Source organism: Dioscorea cayenensis, chromosome 9 (genome assembly GCF_009730915.1).
Source record: "Dioscorea cayenensis subsp. rotundata cultivar TDr96_F1 chromosome 9, TDr96_F1_v2_PseudoChromosome.rev07_lg8_w22 25.fasta, whole genome shotgun sequence".
In the NCBI taxonomy this organism is placed as follows: Eukaryota; Viridiplantae; Streptophyta; class Magnoliopsida; order Dioscoreales; family Dioscoreaceae; genus Dioscorea; species Dioscorea cayenensis.
Window position 1 is genome coordinate 4,074,312 of NC_052479.1, and position 23,246 is coordinate 4,097,557.

At 39.6% G+C, this 23,246-nt stretch overlaps 2 non-coding genes across 2 annotated transcripts; both read left to right on the forward strand.

Moving 5' to 3' along the window:
* Positions 1–13,350: 13,350 nt before the first annotated feature.
* On the forward strand, positions 13,351–13,457 carry LOC120269646. Its single transcript, XR_005539290.1, has one exon. It is a non-coding gene; the product is annotated as a small nucleolar RNA R71 (small nucleolar RNA).
* Positions 13,458–19,404: 5,947 nt separating this feature from the next.
* On the forward strand, positions 19,405–19,511 carry LOC120269640. The gene has a single exon (XR_005539285.1). It is a non-coding gene; the product is annotated as a small nucleolar RNA R71 (small nucleolar RNA).
* Positions 19,512–23,246: the final 3,735 nt, after the last annotated feature.

The window sequence follows — 23,246 nt, forward strand, 5'->3', positions numbered from 1 at the left end:
AACGAGATTTGAGTCAATTGGTGAAAAGGAAAGGCTACTAGAAAATCATATTTCACTTCAAAGCTTGTCAACTCTATTGTTGAGGAAAATGGAACAAATCTCAAGCTTAAATATGTTCACTTCAAAACTCATTGAGCAAAAGCGGTGAATAACATTTTAAATATGAAAAGTTTTATGATCACATGATCACTTCAAACTTTGACATCGGCTTCATTGCTAAGAATAAGTGAAAGAAGTATCAAGCTTATATATGTCTCACTTCAAGACTCATTAACTCCACCACTGAGATTGAGTCAATCAAGTGAAATAAAGGCTTCTAAAATCGTATTTCACTTTAAAACTTGTCAATGACATCATTGAAGACAAGTGGAGAATTCTTATGCTTAAAAAAATTTTCACTTCAAATCAAGCCAAAAAAAAAAAAGAAAAGAAAAAGAAAGGAAAAAAACATCAAATATGAAGGAAAATCATGTCAAGTATGTCTTCGATGTTTGTCAACTCCATTGCTGAGAACAAGTGGAAGAAGTCTTAAGCCTCATGTATGCTTCACTTCAAAGCTTATTAACTCTATTATAGAGACTAAGTAAAGTAAGTGAAAAGGCTCTAATCATGAAAGTTCAAACCACATCAAATATATTCCACTTTGAAGCTTGTCAACTTCATTGTTGAGAACAGGTGGAAAAGTTTTAAGCCTGAACATGTTTTATTTTAGAGGCTCACTAACTTCATTACTGAGATTGAATACGATGAAAGGCTCTAAATATGAAAAATAAAATCATGTCAAGTATGTTTCAGTTCGAAGCTTATCAGCTTCATCACTGAGAATGAGTGGAAGAAGTTTGAAGCCTAAATGTATTTCACTTCAAGTCTCATTGACTTTAGTGTGAGATTAAGTCAATTAAGTGAAAAGCAAAAGCTTCTAAGTATGTTTCACTTTGAGGTTTGTTAACTTTTCTTGTTAGAGAACAAGTACATGTAGAAGTTTTCAAGCCTAAATACACTTCACTTTCACAGCTCCATCAACTAGATATTTGAGATTGAGCCAATGAAGTTAAAAGGCTGCCAAATCATGTTAGAATATGTTTCACTTTCGAGCTTGCAACTCCATTGCTAAGTATAAGTGTAAGAAGACTCAAGCCTAAATTTGTTTACTTCAAAGCTCATTAACTCTATTATTGAGATTGATCCGTGTAAGTAAAAAGGCTTTAAATATGAAGCTCAAATTATGTAAAGTATGTTTCAATTTGAAGCTTGTTAATTAAGTCACTGAGGACAAGTGGAAGAGCTCTCAAGCTTAAATATTATAGATGGCATGGACTTACAATGAAAGGCTCACATCCAAACATTCAAACAATGATATATGGTTTGGGTGTTAAGACAACCAATCATCACCAACAAGCATGCTGGGGGCAAGTTTAAGCCAAAATATTATCCATGATGTACATGTAATCCACAATATGAAAATGTAAGAAAAGAGAACTTGTGTTTTATCTATGACGGAATGTCCATTGCTCTTGTTTTAGCAATTGGGTCTAGCATGACGTATGATTCTTGAGGCAAAAAATGAGTTCTATCATGCATGATTCCATAAATTTTGAAATGATTCTTGTGAGTTTTGCTTTAAGTGACTACATGAAAATCTTATAAGAAAGCATAACATCAAGTTATACAGAACAAGAGCGGTAGGGGGAAGAAGAAAGTACCAATCAGGGAAATGATGAATTTTTGAGCCAAAATCAAGAGTATAAAAATCACTATTTTGATCAAATAGCTCATCGGTTTTCCAAATTTGCTCCAATCGCCTCGAAATTTTAACCGAAGTATAAACACTTGACAATAGTTAATATGAACGGTTGAAATCAAATTTGGATTTCCGATAATTTTCAAGAAACATGAAAACCTTGAACTTAGGTTCGGGAATTGGTCTTTCAATGACTAGCATCAATCAAGGTATTAATCGAACCATGATACTTTCTCTAATCAACATGGAAATTATAATGAAGCTTTGAAACATCATAATGTTTGATATGAATGGTTTCGATCATGTTCATCAATTTTTAAAATGAAATTTATAAAATATATAATGATGCTTATATAAGTATCATTATTTGAATTTATCATGGAAAACATGATATATGGCAAAGGAGGAGTTGAAATAAGAAAACAAAATAATTAGCTCTTGAGGTGCTCATACCTTCCTCCTTCAACTATTGTGTGTCAGGAAGTTACAAGGGGGGCATTTATTTATAAATGCTTTTCTTACCCGGGATGAGCATATTTTAAAATAAATAAATAAATAAATCCAAAAATAATTATAAGGATAATAGGAAGAAAAATCATCTGGATATTAAAAAAAAAATTGGATATTCAAGAAACAGAAGTATAAAAAATCCAAATTTATTAAAAAAATAATGAAAAGATAATGATGAAAAAAATCAAAATGAATAGATATATATATATATATATGAAATCTGGGAAAAGGTTATGAAAAAGGATCATGATAATTTGATAAATAAAAATAAAACAAAAGAGAGAAAACAAAAAAATTTCCCGGATTTCGGGAACATAAAAAATGAATGAAACAAAAATGAGATTAGAAGAAATCAAGGGAGATCATAGAAAAAAACGGAGAGAAAAAAAAAGAGAGGAGAGACGGTGGAGAAGGAGAAAACCCTAGAGGAGAAAAAAAGAGAGGGACCAGAGAAAAAAATGCCATTAAAACCACAACTCTCGTGCTGAGTCCAATCTAGTGGTAGAGAGCTCTCCTCGAAAGTTTCCTCATTACCTCTTGAGACTCTCTTGAGTGAGTGGAAAATGCTATGAAGACCACAAGTCTCATGCTGAGTCCAATGTAATGGTAGAGAGCTCTCATTGTAGAATTTCCTCATTACCTCTTGAGACTCTCCTGAGTAAGTGGAAAATGCCATGAAAATCACAAGTCTCATGCTGAGTCCATTATAGTGGTACAGAGCTCTCCTCGAGAGTTTCCTCATTACCTCTTGTGACTCTCTTGAGTGTATGGAAAATACTATGAACACCACAAGTCTCTATCTTTGAGTCATGCATCAGTGAGAGAGCTCTCATTGTAGAGTTTCCTCATTGCCTCTTGAGACTCTCTTGAGTGTGTGGAAAATAGTTTTGAAGACCACAAACTCATGTTGAGTCCAATGTAGTGGTAGAAGCTCTCGTTGTCGGGGTTTCCTCATTACCTCTTGAGACTCTATTGAGTTATTTGGAAAAATGCTATGAAAACAAAGTCTCATTCCGGTCCAATGCGGGTGGTGAGAGAACTCTCATTGTAAAAGTTTTTCTTATTATCTTTTGAGACTCTCTTGAGGTTGAGGTGAAAAATGCTATGAATACCACGAGTCTCATGCTAAATCCAATGTAGTGGTGGAGAGCTCTCCTTATAGAGTTTCCTCATTAGCTCTTGAGACTCTTTTGAGTTAAGTGGAAAATATATTGAAGATCACCAACTCATATTGAGGTCCAATGTAGTGGTAAAGGATTCTCGTAATGATAGTTTCCTCATTATATATCTCTTGAGACCTCTTGATGAAAAAAATTAAAAAAAATATATTTTAGTGAGTAAGAAAAACCTTCTTAAGTAAAAATCTCTTAAAATACACATTGGCAAATAGTGGTCTTTCCTGGGCAAGAAAAAATTATTGAATGCTGCTCACAACTCACATGTCAAACAAAAAAAAAAGGGAAAAAGAAGAGCTCTCTCAAATTCCCTAAGTGATGTCTAGAAAAATAATTATTTTTGGAGTTAAAAAAGGCTTTGAGCATCAGAAAAAAAATGTTTCAAGTGAATTGACAAAAAAAAAAAAGAAAGTTTAGTTGATAACGATAAAGGAAGAGGCTTCATAGAGTGTGAGATACCGAGACTTCAAACTCCAATACTAAAAAAGAGCTTCATGAGTCCAAGACTGAAAGCTTCACAAGTGTGAAATGCCGGAGTTTTCAAAAGTCTAAATCAAATGAAATCAAGTTTGTGACTCACAAACATAGAGAAGCCACAACTTGAAATCTAGTTGATATTCAAGATACAAGCAAGAAAAATAAGACCAAGGTCAACAAAGTCAAAGGAGACATACTCAGCGTGATCTTTGGTGAAAAGTTAGGATAAAAAACAAAGTCAAAATAGACTCAAATTATGTAAAGCTAGAGAGAGATTAGGGAAGTAGAATTATGAAAGTTAGAGTTTTCTAATATTTGTATTCTCAATCAAATTTATGTAATTGATCAAATTAATTTCTCTAATAATTGTTGCTTCTTATTCACACTTGTTCTTAATTGGAGGTTGCCATGCATTAGTCTGGAGTAATTAACATTAGAGGCTTGTCTCTTATGGAAGTCATGAACTCATAATCCCTTGAAGTCTAAAAAAATTAAAATTTGATTTTTGATCTGTCATTTTTAACTTGTTAACCCTAATTAAAGCCCGGGTAAAAATAAAAGAACCCACAGTATGAAAACAAGTTTGATAAATTTATAAATTAAATAAATGAATGAGTTGGAAAAATAAATACTTAATTACATGTCAAATACACCATATTTTTTTATTATTTATGACAAAGCAAGAAGGAAAGTATTAAAATAACTAATAAATTTTATTGAAATCGATAAGAGCCAAGCATAATTTAACATAGGATATAATTATTTATTATTTGGTCAATATGAGAATGTATAATAATCAAATATTAATAATCATTTATCTATTATTTATTTGCAAGAAACAAAGATAAAAATCAAATCCAAATTATTTAATGTCTAGAAATTTCCCAAAAAAATGTCTGAAAATTAACTAATTACATTACTAATTTTTTAAAAATAAAAATCAATATTCATTATAGCTAGCATAAACATAGTTACATTTTTAGTAACAATATTAAAAATATGAATCCTTTTAAGAAAAAAATTCACCATAGTAATGTGGTTTTTCTGACAAAGTATTAATTTTTTTTCAAGAATAGATCGGATATTAGATTACACATACATTCGTTCATTGTGGTTTTTCCATTTGGGAATCGTATGCATACACAAATATAAATTATTCATGATTTACTACCTGTGTAAGGTATGGGACTACTTGAACTTGTGGTTTATTGATAAATCATTGGCCTTGGTATCAGCTATATCTTTATAAGGGTCATTATATGTGACATGCCCATACATAACCACAAGTGCACAGGTTGTCTAGTAATAAAGTGCACTCGGAGCGTTGGGTAGTTGAATCCACAAGAATCAGGAATACTAATAGAAACTAAAAACCTCGTTATCTAGCCTCAAATAAGGAGTGACATGATCAATCGCTCAAGTAAGTAGTGAGAAAAATGCAAGCAAGCTATAAAAGAAATAGAGAGAAATCAATCAAGATAAATGGGATACTTGGACAATGTTCCCTTTAGAATCTTATGATAAGTGCTAGACTAATATTTTAATTTTTAAATGAGTACGATTGAGTCGTGGGAAATCCAAAGACTCACCGGTCCCTATCTCTAGGAAACCGATGACTAGTCCCCTACGAAGTTCCTACGGAGAGTTCTCTCGACGCCTCACACCACATATTGCTTCAAGTGCAAGACCGATCATTATATCTCCTAACTGATGTTTAATGAGTCATGAAAATCCTTAAACACACGGTCCCAAACCTAAGGTCAACCGTGACTAACCCTACACTATGCCCCGGCGGAAAGGAATGCTCTCGACGCCTCACACTATGCAAGGTTGCATAAAGCTCTAGAGACTCCAAGTGATAAACTCTATTCCCTAATCTAGATCTAACCCTTTGGTCCAGGCGAAAGACCCCTAGTCACAATTAAGCCCCAGCACTAAGGATTACTTCAACGCTTCACTCTGTTTCTTGCACAACTAAGCCCCAGTAGAGTTCCTCTCTTAGCACTTCACTCTAATATTGTGACCGCAAAGAACTCTTGTAGCATGAAAGTAGGATAAATCACACCGGAAGGGAAAGGGGACGTTCCGCTACGTCTCGACTCACTCTCTCAACCCTCTCCAATCTAGCTTTATCTAACCCTCATGATGTGTCACTCATCCGCAAGGATTACTAAGATGGATTCTCAACCCTAGTGTTACTCCAAGGGAAAATCACTTCAACAAACACTCAAGATTAGAACTCAATTAGAACATCAATTAAAGAAATAATAATGAAAGGTCAATGAAACAAAATCATCCTAGGGTTTACAAGTCCAAGCATCACCTAGGGGTTTAGCTCTCCATGGAGCAAGATACAATCAATAATGAAATTGAATGTAAAAACATGCAATCCATAAGTAAAACCCTCTTGTAGTCCATATCGATGGCCTTGTGGAGTAGCCTCATCTTCTCCAAAGGTTCCCTCATCAAGCCTAGTGCACACCTCGCTGAATCGATGCAGACAAAAACTCCCCCAATAACTATATTTCGAAGGAACACGGTGTTGAAGGTCGTAGAACCACTCCAAAAACCTTGCCAAAGCCTCTCCAAACCCTAACCGCAAGCGCCTCCATAGTTGGGGAAAAGATGGGAAAAAGATTTGGAAAAAGATTCTTTAAAACGCCTCAAGTCGCGACTTAAATAGGGCTGGAATCGGGCATTCACACGGGCATGTGAAATTTTCACACTGCCTTGTGAATCTCCAGGAATCGAATTTTCAGCGCGCTGTGAACATTGATTTGCTACAGTGATTCACCAAAATGCTCCCGAATCCACATTTTTCATCGAAACCACATGAATGGGCACACATTCATGCGGTAGATCGCGTTGCGTCTTTAATAAAATCACATTGATGAAGATCTTACTAGCATTGCATAAGTCAGAACGCATAAGTGTGACTGTCTTTATGCCCCTCCAAAATATATATTCGCTTGAGCCCAATGGAGGTTGGCACACACTCGCATGTCTTTGAGCAAAACTTGTGTCTTCTTGTTTGTTCACTTCAAGATTTCATCAACGAAATGCATCCACAATCTACTTTTGGTTCCTTTCTTCTATGTTTGTCTCCACAACTCTACATGTGCAAAAGAACACAAATACACATGCATAAGCGATAAAACATGAGAAAATCAATGCTCAATGTAAGAAAAGAATACTTTGTATTACTATTACATAAGTACTTATCAAACTCCCCCACACTTAAGGTTTTGCTTGTCCTCAAGCAAAAATAAAACATTGAAGCATAGAAGAAGGAAATATTGAACGTGCTTGGCCTTAGGTCCACCAAAAGCATGCAAGGGAGGCATTCTACAATTAAGGAAAAATTTTAACACCGAATATGAAAAATCAATGCTCTAGCTAAAAACTTGAATAAAAAAGGACAACAACCCGATATTGTGTAAGTGCGTGTAAACTCACCCAAGTCAACCCAACGTATACTCCTTAAAGTTCTAAGTACAAGTTACTTATTTATGTACTGATAAGTGTCTAAATGTACATATTTTAGTATATGTATTCTATACTTCTAGCATGTGATTTTATAAGAATTGATGCTCGTTTTATGCTTAATCGTGTATTATTTGCTTCGCAGGGCATGTAAGAGCCATGGAGGACACGAAGATATGATTTGGGTGAAAAAAAAAAGAAAACCAGGTTTCGGTATTGTGGCGTGTTCACTATAGTATATACTGTAGTTAGAGTACTGTAGCAGGCGCATTGTAGCATCGACACTGTAGCACATGGAGAGTTTTCAAGTCAGAAATTGAACCATGGTATACGGCCTCATTGCTGCCCTGGATTGAGCCCGGGATGATAATTGTAGCCGGAGAAAAGGATAATGTGTTTGAAGGCATAGTGGCTCAATGAGATGCTCATTGAGCCAGTATGGATACTATTACGTGAGCTGGAGTGCACTTTTGCCTACTCCAAACGGCCTCAATGAGAAGCTCATTGAGCTAGTATACCGCTAGTATTAAGGCCATTTTGAGGGTGTTTTGAGTCTATTTTCAGGGTATACGGGCTGGTTTTGAGAGGGAGTATACCGGGGATATATGAGGGCATTTGGAGGCTCTTTGGATGGGACTTTTGACATCTTGGGCAGCCAACATTTTGGAGGGGAGAGGAGAAACGAAGACATCATCTTGGGGAGAGTTTAGCTTGAGGCTTGGAGGTGATCAAGGGCTTGAACTTCAAGGGGAGAGCTTCATCATCAAGAGAGGAGGAACATTCGGCATTCCTTGGGGTAGAGGAAGCGTCATTCGGCCGGTATTGTTCTTCTTCACCATCATTCGGACTAGGGAGTGCCATTTATGCTTTTGTTTCTTATGTTTCTTGAGTTTGTGATTCTTGTTTGTATGATGGCACACTAGACCCCCAAGGCCACCGGATGTAGGTGAACCTTGGGGGGTTCATCATGTATTGTGGATGTTATACTTTTATTTTGGAATGCATTGGTGTGATTTATGGTTTGGCTCATTGTTCTTCATATCTAGAACTATAAAATGGAGAGATCCTTAGTTCTTTATTGAGTTGTACATGTAGATGTGACCTACTCGCATGCACTAGATCATTAATGAGCTAGAAGGGGTATTCTTGTATCGACATGCCGAGGAATTGGATGTTGGTAGCCCCTCCGAATTATAAGGATGTACTTAGGTTGAGTGTATCCTTATTGCTTGATCTTCCTTCGCTTAATGCAATCATAGGAATGTGATTAGGGAGAGATCCTTGTCATTATTCGTATGGGATTAGGGTTTAACAGCCGAGAGATTGGGGTTGAACTAATTTTGAGATCCATCGGTCTAAATCACCCTTGCCATGTTGTTCTTATATATCCATACATCATGATGACCCCTCATGGGGATCCTCATCCCTAGGCTTATTTTATCATCATCATTGCTCTTGTGATTTCTTGCTTGCCTTGTAATTGTTATACTTGTGATTTATTAGCAATGTTTCATGTATTAGAGTCAAATACCATGTTTAAGTTGTAAGGTTAGAAAGTAAGTGATGGAGGAGTAATAGGAGCTCCTTAGCCCCATGGAATATGACCCCTGTGTCACTCACAGGGTATTACTTGGCGACCCCGTACACTTGCAGGAAAGCAATCATGTACAAAAGAAAGGAAAGATACGGTAGTAGCTTCACAAATCCTCTAAGGTAGCTGTTTCCTAAGTGGCCGCTAAGGTGGCTTTCACATTTTTGAGGTGGTAGCTCTTTCTTCCTGGGTAGTAGCTTTCACTCATCCCATGAGATAGCTCTTTCTCTCATTAGGGCATAACTAGTATCCGACTTATGAGAGTAGCTTCATACTTCATAGGTGGTAGCTCTTTCCACCCCCAATACACAGACAAAACATATCTACTTTGTGTGCCTTCAGGCTCTGACTCTGTGTGCTCTGTCTGTCGCTAACTGAACTCACCGGTGGCCTGGTGACTTGTGGGTCTGCCACTCGCACGCACGCTCACCACCAAGCCTATCGCTTGTATGTGGGCCTGCCCGAGGGGTGTTGTACCTCCTACAATGGTCATACCTCGTGTCTGCTCAAATAAACCCATGCCACGGATGAATCTAGTCACATAGGGCCCAATAAATATAGATCCCAATCGTGTATATGAGCCCTGGTGAAGAAATGCATCGGCGACAAGGTGGCCAAGGTGAGTAGGGCGCCGCCCAAAAATGCCATACATCGTGTAAATATCAGCTTGAGTGACAACCCCCTTGCTATCGGCCCGGCCCCAAATAGAACGAGCAATCAAAGCATGAATGAATCTGTGCGAGGCCTTTCGGGTCTAATCATCACGTGCCAAGGTTGCCCAATAGTTGCTCCTATCCACCTCACTTGGGAAATCAAGCTTAAGACGTGTACCGGGCATGGAATTGATAAACTCATCATCATAGATCCCCAAGTACTTAGCAAAGTCCAAGTGGTGCATAGTATGCTTTTTCCTAAAAGTTTGAAAGCGGATGGTGATACATTTCCTATCCACACGGAGTGTCCATCTTGCCGTGCTTCAAATGTACTCAAAACCTCCAAGGTTAATTGATAACCATTCCTTTACTTGATTTGCTATCCCGAGGTTCTCCACAAGCCCCCAATCAAGGTAGCACAATGTCCCAAATGGTATTGTCTTCAATCTATCACATCTCTCTCGATGATGGGACAACTTGAAGACGGGTTCATAGGGTGTAGACGAGGGTCCGATGGTTCTTGGGCATTTGGAGGCGAGTCTCTTAGTGTTAGGCATCCCTACAATGAAGACAAACCTTCTTCAAGCTCATAGGGATACAAGATAAATCAAAATAAAATGCAAAATATAGAGGAAACAACTGAAAAATCAAATTTTTGAGGTCATACGGCCGTATGGGGGCCGTATGGTCACTATTCATGCGGCAAGAGTTTCCCCTATATTCATAGAATCAAAAAATTTTAACATAAATTTGAATGAAAATTCATCAATGACATTCACAACATCCATACCAAGCAAAATGCTAAAGAAATCCCACCCAAAATCTCCAAGAATGCCCAAGAAATGAAAAAGATAAAACTAGGGCATTGAAAAAGCATACCAACGAAATCTTGAGAAAACAAGCTTTAAACTCAGAGAAAATCACTAGATCGGCATCTCCAATGGATTGGGAGAAGTTTTAGGAGAAAAAATGAGAAGATTTGGCCAAGAAATGAGGGAGAAAGAAGAGAGAAATTTGGTGGAAAATGAGAGAGAAGAGAGAATGGAAGAGAGAGAAAAGAGAGAGGTATAAGAGGGGGGAGAGAGAGGCCGGCCCGCCCTAGATGGTCCCCATATGACACCGTATGGGGGCCGTCTGGGCCGTTTGGCCTCTCTCGGCTGAGAGGTCAGGCTGTCTTAGACGTCCCCGTATGGGACCCGTCTGAGATGGTACAGAGCCTCTGGTTCGCTCTGTATTCATCTCAGACGACCCCCATATGCCCTAGTATGGCTGTAGGACCTTAAAACTCACCCCGAAACTTTGAAAACCTGCTTTAAATGATGTAAAAATGGTATGGCAAGGTCAAAGACTTCTCCAAAAATGAATGAAATGAATAAAACGATGATCTAGCACATGAATTAACACCTAAACATGAGTTTCTCAAGAAGTTGCATAAATATACCACAATTAGAATGACGAGAGCAATGTGGCAAGTGTGAGAGAATGAACTTATTCAAAAACAACACAAGTCTAAGAAATACGAAAAGTGAAATGAACTATAAACTAAAATACAAAAAATGAAAGAAAACACCCCCAAATGCTAGGGTTGCCTCCCAAGAAGCGCTTGTTTAACGTCACGAGCCTGGCGTACCTCATTACTTACCTCATGGGGGCTCAAAGAGTTTGAAGCCACCCCCGGTTTCCCTTTTAGTGTTGTTTCTTCCCGGCAAATTCAGTGATAATATTGAGAAGACCTTGAATTGTTTATGAGTAGAGAGGGGTGAAAAATTTACCTTTCCTCCACGAGATGTGGGGTGATGAAGCTTGGTGCCTTTCTTTTTTTATCCCATGAATCTCCCTCCACATTTTCTTCACAAATGATTCTTTTTTCTCTTTTTCCTTAGCATTAGTACAGGACACCCTCTCTTTTGGTTGCTTCAAGTTGTGAATTTGAGGATGGTAGTGAGTTTCTTCTTGTTCTTCATTCTCCAACTCTCCCAAATACTCATCCAAAGGGTTTATAGAGAGCACCTCCTACACACAATCAGAAATCAACCTATCAGTTTCATCAATAAAGTAAAGTGTGTCATCATAATCTAAAGAATGTTTCATAGCAGCCGGCAAAGTGTACACCACTTCCTCTTCTCCGACTCGTAACGTTAATTTCCCTCCTTTCAAATCAATTAAGGCACCCGAGGTACTGAGGAATGGTCGGCCAACAATCAGTGGTATATCCACATCCTCATCTATGTCCATGATGACAAAATCCACAGGAAAAACAAATTTGTCCACTCGGACAATCACATCTTCAACAATCCCACGAGGTTTTCTTGTTGATCGATCTGCTAATTATAAGGTCATCCTCGTGGGCCGCAACTCATCCAAGCCAATTTTCAAATACATGGTGTAGGGCATGATGTTTATGCTAGCCCCCGAGTCCGCTAGAGCATATTCTTGGACTCCACCTTCAAGCATACATAGGATAATGAAGCTTCCCGGATCTTTCAACTTTTGTGGGAGTTTCTTTTCTAAAATAGCCGAACAATTCCCCATAAGTGCAACCATGCCTTTTTCCTCCAACTTTCTCTTGTTCGTGAGGAGCTCTTTTAAAAACTTGGCATATTTCGACATTTGAGTCAATGCTTCAACTATCAGGATGTTCATGTGGAGTTGTTTGAAGATGTTGATGAATTTTCTGAAGTGAACATCCTCCTTGTCATGCTTCAATCTGGTTGGATAAGGGATTGGAGGCTTGTACTCGGATGATTTTGACGGCCCTTGTTGTTGGGGCTTGTCATTTCTTCCCTGATTTTTATCTTCACTGTTTTCTTCAACTAGCTTGGGGTCTTCCCCTGAGGCTACCCCACTTTTCTTGACACTTGGGCCAACTTCGACCCTTGTCTCCACTTGCCTCCCACTTCTAAGAGCAATGGCCTTTAAGTGCTCCCTTGGATTGTCTTCCGTGTTGCTTGGAAGACAACCTAGAGGACGTTCAGAATGTGCCTTCGTGAGTTCCCCTACTCGATGCTCAAGAGATTTTACAGAAGCTTGGAGGTTTCTGAAAACAGAACCTATCTCACTAAATTGTTCGGCGTGCAGAGTGAGCTAAGCACTCACCTAGCAAATTGAGCATCCATGCTACTAGTTAGGCTATTGAACCTGTCATTGGTACTGAGCATGAACTTGGCAAAGACCTCTTCAGTAGAAAACTTCTTCTTAAAGGCCGGTTGTTGAAATTGAGATCCTTGAGGTGGTGCACCTCTTTGTTGTTGGCCTTGATTCCATGCAAAATTAGGGTGGTTCTTCCACCCCGGAATGTAAGTTGAGCTATACGGGTTCCCTTGATTTCGTTACCCTCCAATGTAGTCAACATTTTAAATGGATACAACGGATGAGCTAGCAATTAGACATTAGGTTGCATCATGCCCACCACCACAAGTGCTACAATTCATCACTGATTTTGACCTCGAACTACTGCCCATAAGAAGATCAAGCTTTCGCGACAATACATCAACCTTTGCGGCCAAGGCATCATTGCTACTAACTTCATAGAGCCCAGCAGTCTTTTGTGTAGATCCTCTTGAGGCCCAATGTGATTCATTGCTTGCCATAGACTCAAGTAATTGCTCGGCCTCATCGGGATACTTGTTGCTAAGGGAACCACCCACTGCAGCATCAATGAGTTGGCGAGTAGCATAATTCAACCCGTTGTAAATGATTTGTACTCGCATCCATGAGGAAAAACCATGATGGGGGCACCTTCTAAGGAGATCCTTGAATCTCTCATAGGCTTCAAACAATGTTTCGGACTCCCCTTGTTTAAAAGCTGAAATTTCTTGCCTCAACTTCGCCGTTTTGCTTGGCGGAAAATACCTCCCAAGGAATTTCTCAACCATATCCTTCCATGTTTTTATAGACCCCGGAGACAATGATGTAAGACAACGATAAGCTCCGTCTCTCAAACTGAATGGGAATAGTCTCAAATGGATAGCATCGTCCCACACCCCATTAATCGTGAATGTAGAGCAAATTTGGAGGAACTGGGAAAGGTTGTCATGTGCATCTTCATTTGCAAGACCATTGAATTGAACCGAGTTCTGGACCATGCCGATTGTACTTGCCTTAATTTCAAAGTTGTTGGATGCAACGGATGGTGCTTAAACACTAAACTTATCACCCGTGAATTGGGGTCTTTCATACTCGGATAGAGTGCGTCGCTCTTCGGCCATGATTGAAGACTCTCTATCCTCGATTTCAATGTTCAGTGTACCCGACCCTTCACCAAATTCTCTCAATATCTGATGTAAAGTTCTTTCAATCTCACTATCCAGTGTAATCAAGGTCGATGGATTTGAACGTGTCATGCATGGTACCTTGCAAAACCAAGAAAGATGATAGAAAGTTAAGATCAAAGGAAAAGAAAATTAACAATAAAAAATGAGTAAAGAATTGAATGGCTAGAGTAATAATCTAAAAGTTTCCTAGAATCCCTTAAAGGTCCCCGGCAACGGCGCCAAAAACTTGATTGCTTCCCCGCAAGTGCACGGGATCGCCAACTAATACCTCATGTGAAGACACGAGGATCGTATTCCACGGGGCTAAGGATATCCTATTACTCCTTCTCGAGCTATTATCTAACCTAAGATCTCAAGTGAGGGAATTTAGTCTACTAGGTGCAATTAAAACTAAAACAAGATTATCAACAAATTAGATAGAACAAGCAATAATCAAGCAAGAAACTCAATGTAATGCAAAGGCCTATGGATGCGGATCCCCTTGAGGGGTTATCATGAAACATGGATGATGAATAAAAGATGCAAGGGTAAAATGGACCATGAGTTTCCAAGATTAGAACACCCCCAATTTCTCGGCGATTGAACCCTAATCCCATACGAACATAGATAGGAATTTCTTCCAAATCCACATTCCTATGATTGCATTAAGTATGAGGAAATCTCACTTAGGAGTAAGCCTACTCTTCTTCGGCTTAAACTTACATGGAGGGCTACAAAACACCTGATTTCTCGGCGTGATGATACAAGTATCCCCTTCTAATCCATTCATGATCTAATACATGTGAACAAGTCACATCTACATGCATCACTCATAAAAGAGCTAGGGATTTCTCCTTAGTGTAGCACTTAACATGAAAACAATGGATTAAATCTCAACATTACCCAAGCATGGAATGAACAAGTAATCATCCAAAATACATGATAAAAACCCCCCAAGGTTCACCAACACCTGGTGGCCTTGGGGGTTTAGTGTGTCATCATCCCACAATAAGCAATACAATCAAGTGAAACACAAAAGAAAAGCATAAGTGACACTCCCTAGATGAAATGGTGCAGGAGGAGGTAGGATATATGCCAAATGACACTTCCCCCGCCAAAGGAATGCCAAATGACGCTTCCTCTAGCCACGAGTCTCCTTCCTTCAAATCGTGGTAGATCTCCCCTTGAATGATGTTGCCTTCTTGCCTTGAGAGTCTTGGACCTTGGCCTTGAATGATCTCCTAGCTTCCTTACCCTTCTTCTCCTTCCCAAGGTCCCCCAAAGCCTCTCACGTGATCTCCCCAAAGTAAGCCCAGCAAAAGCCCCTTGTTATGCCCTAAATGTCAGTATTTATACCCCCCCCCCACGACATACAGGCCATATAGGGGTCGTATGGGGGTCATATAGCACTCAAAAACCCTAGATTCGCATTTCATACGGGGTGCATACGGCATCTATACGTCCCTGTATACTGGGTAGTATGGAAATCTGGGCAGACAACTCCAAATCATTTCGCTCCTACAGTGCATACGGCCCCCATACTGGATAGTACGGGGGGTGGTATGAAATTCGTGTTTTCTTGTCTTTTTGCCTAAATGATATCTTCTTGTTCTCCATGGCTTCCTTATGCTCTACAAAACAAATAATAGACAATTAAACGCAAAACGGGCATCAAACCTCACAAAATACATGCAAAGTGAATACAATATATATACGAAAACACCTACATTTAGACACTTATCAACAACCATTGCAACTAAGGTGAACCGCCAATGGCTACATGAGCATATATAATGAAAGCATAAGTATAGAACATGTGTAATGTGAACTCCCCCTGACACTTAAGATATACATTGCCCTCAATGTATGCATGCAATCACAATAAAATATAAAGCAATAAAAAAACATTTGTGGAGGTGGGAAATTGAAACAATACTCCCTTGAACTACTAATGGTACATTTAATGGAGCTATATTCATTGAGAGTTGAGTTCCATTGGGTTATGGAGCACACACGGCCATATGAATATCACATTGACCGTGTTCATGACTATTCCTCAAATTCCAGACTCACAAGACCATCTACACGCATACACAAGGGGGTTTAGTGAAGCTTAATCAAAAACAAAATAAACTCTAGTATATAAAGATATGAAGAATGAAATACAACTAGAAAGACTGAAAAATAATAGATAAACTCAAAAGGAAGATCCTTTCTGAATAATACAAGTCCAAAATGAAATGCAGAAATAAAATCTTAAAGACATAAAAAAATAAAAAATAATAATAAAGTAAAGGAGCATTAAGAATCAGTGTCATTTGTTGCTCTGCTGTTGCTACTGCTGCTGGATCAACTTGTGTTGCTGGAACTGGTGATGGTGCTGGACTCTAAAACATGCACCAATCATTTAAACATGGAAACGAAGCAACATTCACCAGTTTAACCCAATTAAATCAAGATTTGCGAAAGAAAAAGAGAATGAGGGCTTACCGATGAAATAGAGATGAAAAGCTTCGAATGTGGCCTGAAAACAACCCTAGAATTCTATAAATAGATGGTGAAGGGTCGGGAGAGCGAGGAAAGGTGTCGTTTGAGTGTTTGGGAGTCAAAAGATGAAGAGATGAGAGTGGGTTTTAAAGAAAAATCGCGTCTCTTGACGTTCTGTGCATCCACACGGGTGTGTGGAAGTTACCCACTCCCGTGTGACTCCCACAGGACCGCTCACAGGGGCAGACACACGCTCCTGTGTGCTCTCGGGATAGCCTCTGGCTGTCTCTGAACGCATCCACATGGGCGTGTGGAAATTTCCCACGCTCGTGTGCCCAACTTATAGGGGCACCCACATGCCCATGTGGCTTCTCTGTCCACCCAAAAAATTTGGCTAAGTGTTTCACACACCCCTGTGGAAATTCCACACGGTCATGTGGATGCTCACAAGGTTACTCACAGGGGCACTCACACTCCCCTGTGTCTTCTCGGGATTGAGAAGAACTCTCTGCGGAGTTTCACACGGGCATGTGGAAATTACCCACACCCGTGTGTAGTTCACAGGGTCATCCACAGGGGCACTCACATGCCTTTTGTCTTCTCGGGATAGAGTTTGAGAACTCTGCAGAGAAACACATGCCCGTGAGGAAATTACCTACGGGCGTGTGACCGTCAGAAGGCCATTCATAGGGCATGCACACGCCCCTATGTCCTCTCGAAATGAGCTCTGAATGAAAATACACGCCTGTGTGAAAATTCCACACGGCCGTGTGTCTTCTCTGGATGACTTAGAAAAAAATCATAGACTTTGCAGATATTTTATGCACACTTACACACACTCAGGGCCTTCCTATACTACAAAAAACTGACTAGAAAACATGGAAAACACGCTCAAACGACCAAGAAACTTCGGCAACCACAGTTAAGCACATGAATACACCAATAATCCATGAGAAAAGCACCGCAAAAGCATGTAAAAGATTAAGGCACCAACACTAAAGCTCTTATTCATCCAAGAACCAAACTAAAACCTAGAAAAATAGTAAAGACTTGGGTTACCTCCCAAGAAACGCTTGTTTAACATCACTAAGCTTGACGTACCTCACCTTACCTCACGGGGGCTCTAAATGAAGGTTTCCCTCTTACCAATAACCTGAAAGGATGATGAATATAATCTTTTCAAGGTAGAGGGGGAGTTATCGAGCTTGTTACCACACAAGGGTTCATCACCCTTACTCCATGCTTTCACATCCCCATTAGCCTTGGTGCGCTTCTTGTGACGTCTCCTTCCTCGCTTCATCTTTTGGATCATCCTCTTCATGATCCCCGGAGTAGGTTTCACCTTTTCCTCTAGACCAAGTGATAAGACTTCTTTGTTCTCCACTTCTTGATCTAGCATCCCTTCATATGGGTCCGGACACATCATTTCCCATACGTATTCATCAATTAACTCATCAGTAGTGTCAAGAAAGTAGAAAGTATCATCAAAATCAAGAAAATGTCGCATGGCTTCGGCGAGGCGGTATGCCAACTTGTCATCACCAACTCGTAAAGTCAACTCCCCGCCGTCCATTTCAATGAGAGCCTTGGAAGTGCGTAAGAACGAACTCCCAAGTATCAGTGGAACATCGACATCCTCATCAACATCCAACACTACAAAGTCTACAAGAAATCTGTACTTGTCAACTTCACAAATACGTCTTCAATGATGCACCTCGGATGCCTAACTGTTCGGTCCGCCAATTGAAGTGTCATCCGAGTGGCCCTAGGCTCTCCCAAGCCTAGTTTTTGGAAGAAAGTATAAGGCATAACATTAATACTAGCCCCTGAATCCGCCAATGCCTTTTTTTTCACCCAAATTACCAATGTTGCATGAAATGATAAAGCTTCTGGGGTCCTTCTTCTTGTTGGGCATATTCTTTTACAACACTGCCGAACATGAAGCATCTAGAATCACAAATGTACTGTCCTCCAACTTCCTCTTGTTTATTAAGAGGTCCTTTAAAAACTTTGCATAACGAAGCATTTGAGACAACACCTCAACAAATGGAATGTTGATGTGCAACTGCTTGAATAGACCCAAGAACTTCTTGTATTGCTCATCATTTTGGTCGTTCTTCAATCTTGTATGGTAAGGGATTCTTGGCTTGTAAGATGGGGATGCCACCTCCTTCCCTTTAGTTATCTCCTCAATCTCCATGACCTCGGGTGCTTCAACATTGGTCTTCTCACTCGGGAGCCTGCCCTCAATTTTATGACCACTTCTCAAAGTGATCGCCTTCACATGTTCTCTTGGGTTGGTTTCTGTGTTATATGGCAAGCTTCCTTGAGGTCTCTCTGATATTGACTTCGTAATTTTCCCCACTTGATTCTCTAAGTTGTGCAATGATGCGGTGTGGTTGTGAAGTGTGGCTTCAACCAATTGAAATCTCGTATCCAATGATTGAATAAACTTGGTCAAAGCCTTCTCTAAATCGGTCATCTTGTTTTCCAACCCTGAAACTTGATTCTCCATGTTCGGGCTTCTTGTTGTTGTTGGAAACCCAATGGTACCATGGTCTTCTGTTGCCCTTGATTACCCAAAGAAAGGTCAGGGTGGCTCCTCCACCCCGGATTATAGGTATTGCTATACGAATTTCCTTGACCTCTCATTACATTACCCACAAAGTCAACATGTTCCACTGAGGATCTACTACCAATAGAAATAGGGTAATGAGATGAAGTATGTCTTCCCTCACACCCAGTGCAACTCGTCATGGCCACCACTCTAGAAGAAGTTAGAGTGTCTAACTTCTTGTTCAATGACTCAACTTGGGCCGCCAATGAGGTAACTGCATCAATCTCATGAAGTCCGGCTACCTTCTTTCTGTCCCTTGTGTTCCACTAATAACTCTTCAAAGCCATTTCTTCGATGAGATGTCAGGCTTCTTCTGGGGTCTTGGTCCCTAAGGTACCTCCTACTGCAGCATCAACTAACTGCTTCATGCTTGGGTTCAACTTGTTATAAAATGTCTAAATAATCATCCACTTAGGAAACCCATGTTGAGGACATTTCCACAGGAGCTCCTTGAATCTATCCCATGTTTCAAAAAGAGACTCCAATTTCATTTATACAAAAGAGGATATTTCATTCCTAAGCTTTGCGGATTTTCCAGGAGGGAAATATCAGGCAAGAAAAACTTCTACCATCTCCTCTCATGTAGTGATCGATGCTCTACATAATGAATATAGCCATTGCTTCGCTCTCCTTTTCAAAGAAAATGGGAAGGCCCTCAACTTGATAGCATCATCCGTAACACCATTGATCTTGAGTATGTCGCACACCTCCAAGAAGTTCTCTATGTGATTGTTTGGATCCTCATCGGCCAAACCATTCAACTGTGTTGACTATTATAACATATGGATGAAGCTTGTCTTGAGCTCAAAATTTTGAGCTATAATTAGTGGTCGTACAATACTAGACTGCGTGCCAAGAACTGCTGGTCTGGCATAATCTGAAAGTATCCTCTGCTGCCCATTCTGTTCTGCCATAATATCTGATCTTTTAACTTCTATTTCAGCTTGATTAGACTGCTCTTGCACAGGTTCTTTTCCCCTTCTATAAATTATCCTTCCAATATCCAGATCTCCTTCAACCAATGTCGAAGGGTTTCCTCGGGTCATAAACTGGAATTGAACCAAAAAAAATATAAACAAATCAGAATGATGGAAGAATAAGAGAGTGTGAAATAGAACAAGTGATGAATAGCTAAAATAGCAAAAGTGCAAAGTGTTTCCAAAACGCCTATTCCCTGGCAATGGCGCCAAAAACTTTACACACCCCTTGTGAGTGCGCACCACAAATGCACAGGTTGTCGAACTAATAAAGTACCCTAATGAGTGGGTAGTCGTATCCACAGAGAATAGTGATAAAAAAACACAGGAATTGTGATTTAACTATGGTTAAGATGATTCAAATTAGTGTGAACAATATCGATGCAAATAGAAATAAAAAGAACAAGAAGGAGATACAATAAAATGATAGGAGAGGCAATCCATAGAAAGTGGGGCACCCGGACATTGCTCAGCCTAGGACTATTGCTTCAAGTGCAAGACCGATCATTATATCTCCTAACTAATGTTTAACGAGTCATGAAAATCTTTGAACACACGGTCCCAAACCTAAGGTCAACAGTGACTAAAACTACACTATGCCCCGGCAGAAAGGAATGCTCTTGATGCCTCACAATGAGCAAGGTTGCATAAAGCTCTATGGACTCCAAGTGATAAACCCTATTCCCTAATCTAGATCTAACCCTTTGGTCCAGGCGAAAGACCCCTAGTCACAATTAAGCCCCAGCACTAATGATTACTTCAATGCTTCACTCTGTTTCTTGCGCAACTAAGCCCCAGCGGAGTTCCTCTTTTAGCACTTCACTCTATTGTGACCGCAAAGAACTCTTGGAGCACGAAAGTAGGATAAATCACACCGGAAGGGAAAGGAGACGTTCTGCTACGTCTCGACTCACTCTCTCAACCCTCTCCAATCTAGCTTTGTTTAACCCTCATGGTGTGTCACTCATCCACATGGATTACTAAGATGGATTCTCAACCCTAGTGTCGCTCTAAAGGAAAATCATTTCAACACGCATTCAAGATTGGAACTCAATTAGAATATTAATTAAAGAAATAATAATGAAAGGTTAATGAAACAAAATCATCCTAGGGTTTACAAGTCCAAGCATCAACTAGGGGTTTAGCTCTCCATGGAGCAAGATACAATTAATAATGAAATCGAATGTAAAAGATACAATCCATAAGTAAAACCCTCTTGTAGTTCATATGGATGGTCTTGTGGAGTAGCCTCGTCTTCTCCAAAGGTTCCCTCATCAAGCCTAGGGCACACCTCACCGAATCGATGCCGACAAAAGCTCTACCAATAACTATATTTCAAAGGAACATGGTGTTGAAGGCCATAGAACCACTCTAAAAACCTTGCCAGTGCCTCTCGAAACCCTAGCCATGAGCACCTCAAAAGTTGGGGAAAAGATGGGAACAAGATTGGAAAAAGATTCTTCAAAATGCCTCAAGTCTCGACTTAAATAGGGCTGGAATTGGGCATCCACGCGGGCGTGTGGAATTTCCACACTCCCGTGTGAATCTCCAGGAATCGAATTTTCAGCACGCTATGAACGGTAATTGCTACAGTGATTTTCTACAGTATTAGCTACAGTGATTCACCAAAAATGCTCCCGAATCTGCACTATTCATCGAGACCACATGAATGGGCACACATTCATCCAGTAGATCGCGTTGTGTCTTCAATAGAATCACACTGACGAAGATCTTGCTAGCATTGCACAAATCGGAACACATGAGTGTGACTGCCTTTGTGCCCCTCCAAACTATGTATTCGCTTGAGCCCAATGGAGAATGGCACACACTCACATGTCTTTGAGCACAACTTGTTTCTTCTCATTTGTTCACTTCAAGATTTCATCAACAAAATGTATGCATGATCTACTTTTAGTTCCTTTCTTCTATGCTTGTCTCCACAACCCTACATGCACAAAAGAACGCAAATACACATGCATAAGTGATAAAGCCTGAGAAAGCAATGCTCAATGTAAAAAAATAATACTTCGTATTATTATTACACAAGCACTTATCATGATTGCATAAAGCTCTTGGCACACAAAGATAGGGTAAATCACATCAAAAGGGAGAAAGGGGCGCTCCACTATCTCATGGCTCATCTTCTCAACCCTCTTCATTCTCAGTGAATCTAACCCTAGCAGTGATCTCTCTAATCACTAGAGTGATTAAAGCATATAATCAAGCTAGATATAGCTAATAGGGATTGCATGCCAATGAAAATATTAGATTAAAACTCAACATAAAACTTAATTAAAGGAAGTTCAATAAATTTCAATACAAGATTAGATTCCAAGGTTCATATGCCCAAGTACCCACTAGAGGTTTAGCTCTCCATGGGGCAATATAAAATCCACCATTTAGTGAATGAAAACAAGTAAAATCCATAAAGAAAATATCCTTTGAATCCGTGATGATGGTCTAGATGAACTGCTCCAACGTCTTCAAGAATCCCTCCAATGAAGCTAGGTCCACTACCACATAACCAAGTCTTCAATGACTTCCATAATAGCTATGATGATAATGGAATAAATAAAAGTTGGTTAAAGAACCTTCCCTTCAGTGTAAAGACCTCACCTCCAAACCCTAGCTACTTTCCCCTCTCAAACTTGCCGAAAAAGATGCATCAAACTCGTACGAGCGGCCCTTTAAACCTAAAAATCAGGAATCCACATGGCCTCTCACATGGGTGTGTGAAATGCATGTGTACTATTATGGTGTTGCTATAATAAATAGTCTAGAGTATCTACTATAGTGTACGTCTACACTACACATCATGTGAGTGCGCCTGTGACGCCACGCGACGTGTGGTAGGGTGTGTGGCTTCCTGGCTCTTCATCTACCTGAAATCTCTTTTGAAAATCATACATTGGCTGGTACACATGCATATGACTATTTGTCTATCCCCCTGGCATGGCAAAATGGCTCTAAAACTCCCACAAGTTGTCACACACGCCCATGTAGATGTTCAACCCATGTGTTTGCCCCTGGAGCTTGTAAAAGAACTTCAAAAATGCGCAACACCCCTATATTTTCTTAAATCACCTCTACATACCCTAATTGCACAAAAAGAACAAAAAAAATACATGGTACTAGTGAAAATATCTAATAAAATTCATACTTAATATAGATAAAGTAATGTGTGACAATGTGCATAAACAAGCACTTATCAACACGTATGTTATCTTGCCTTCTATGCAATCTATTAGTTTTAGTTGAAATTTTGTGCTTTTGTCCAGCTGT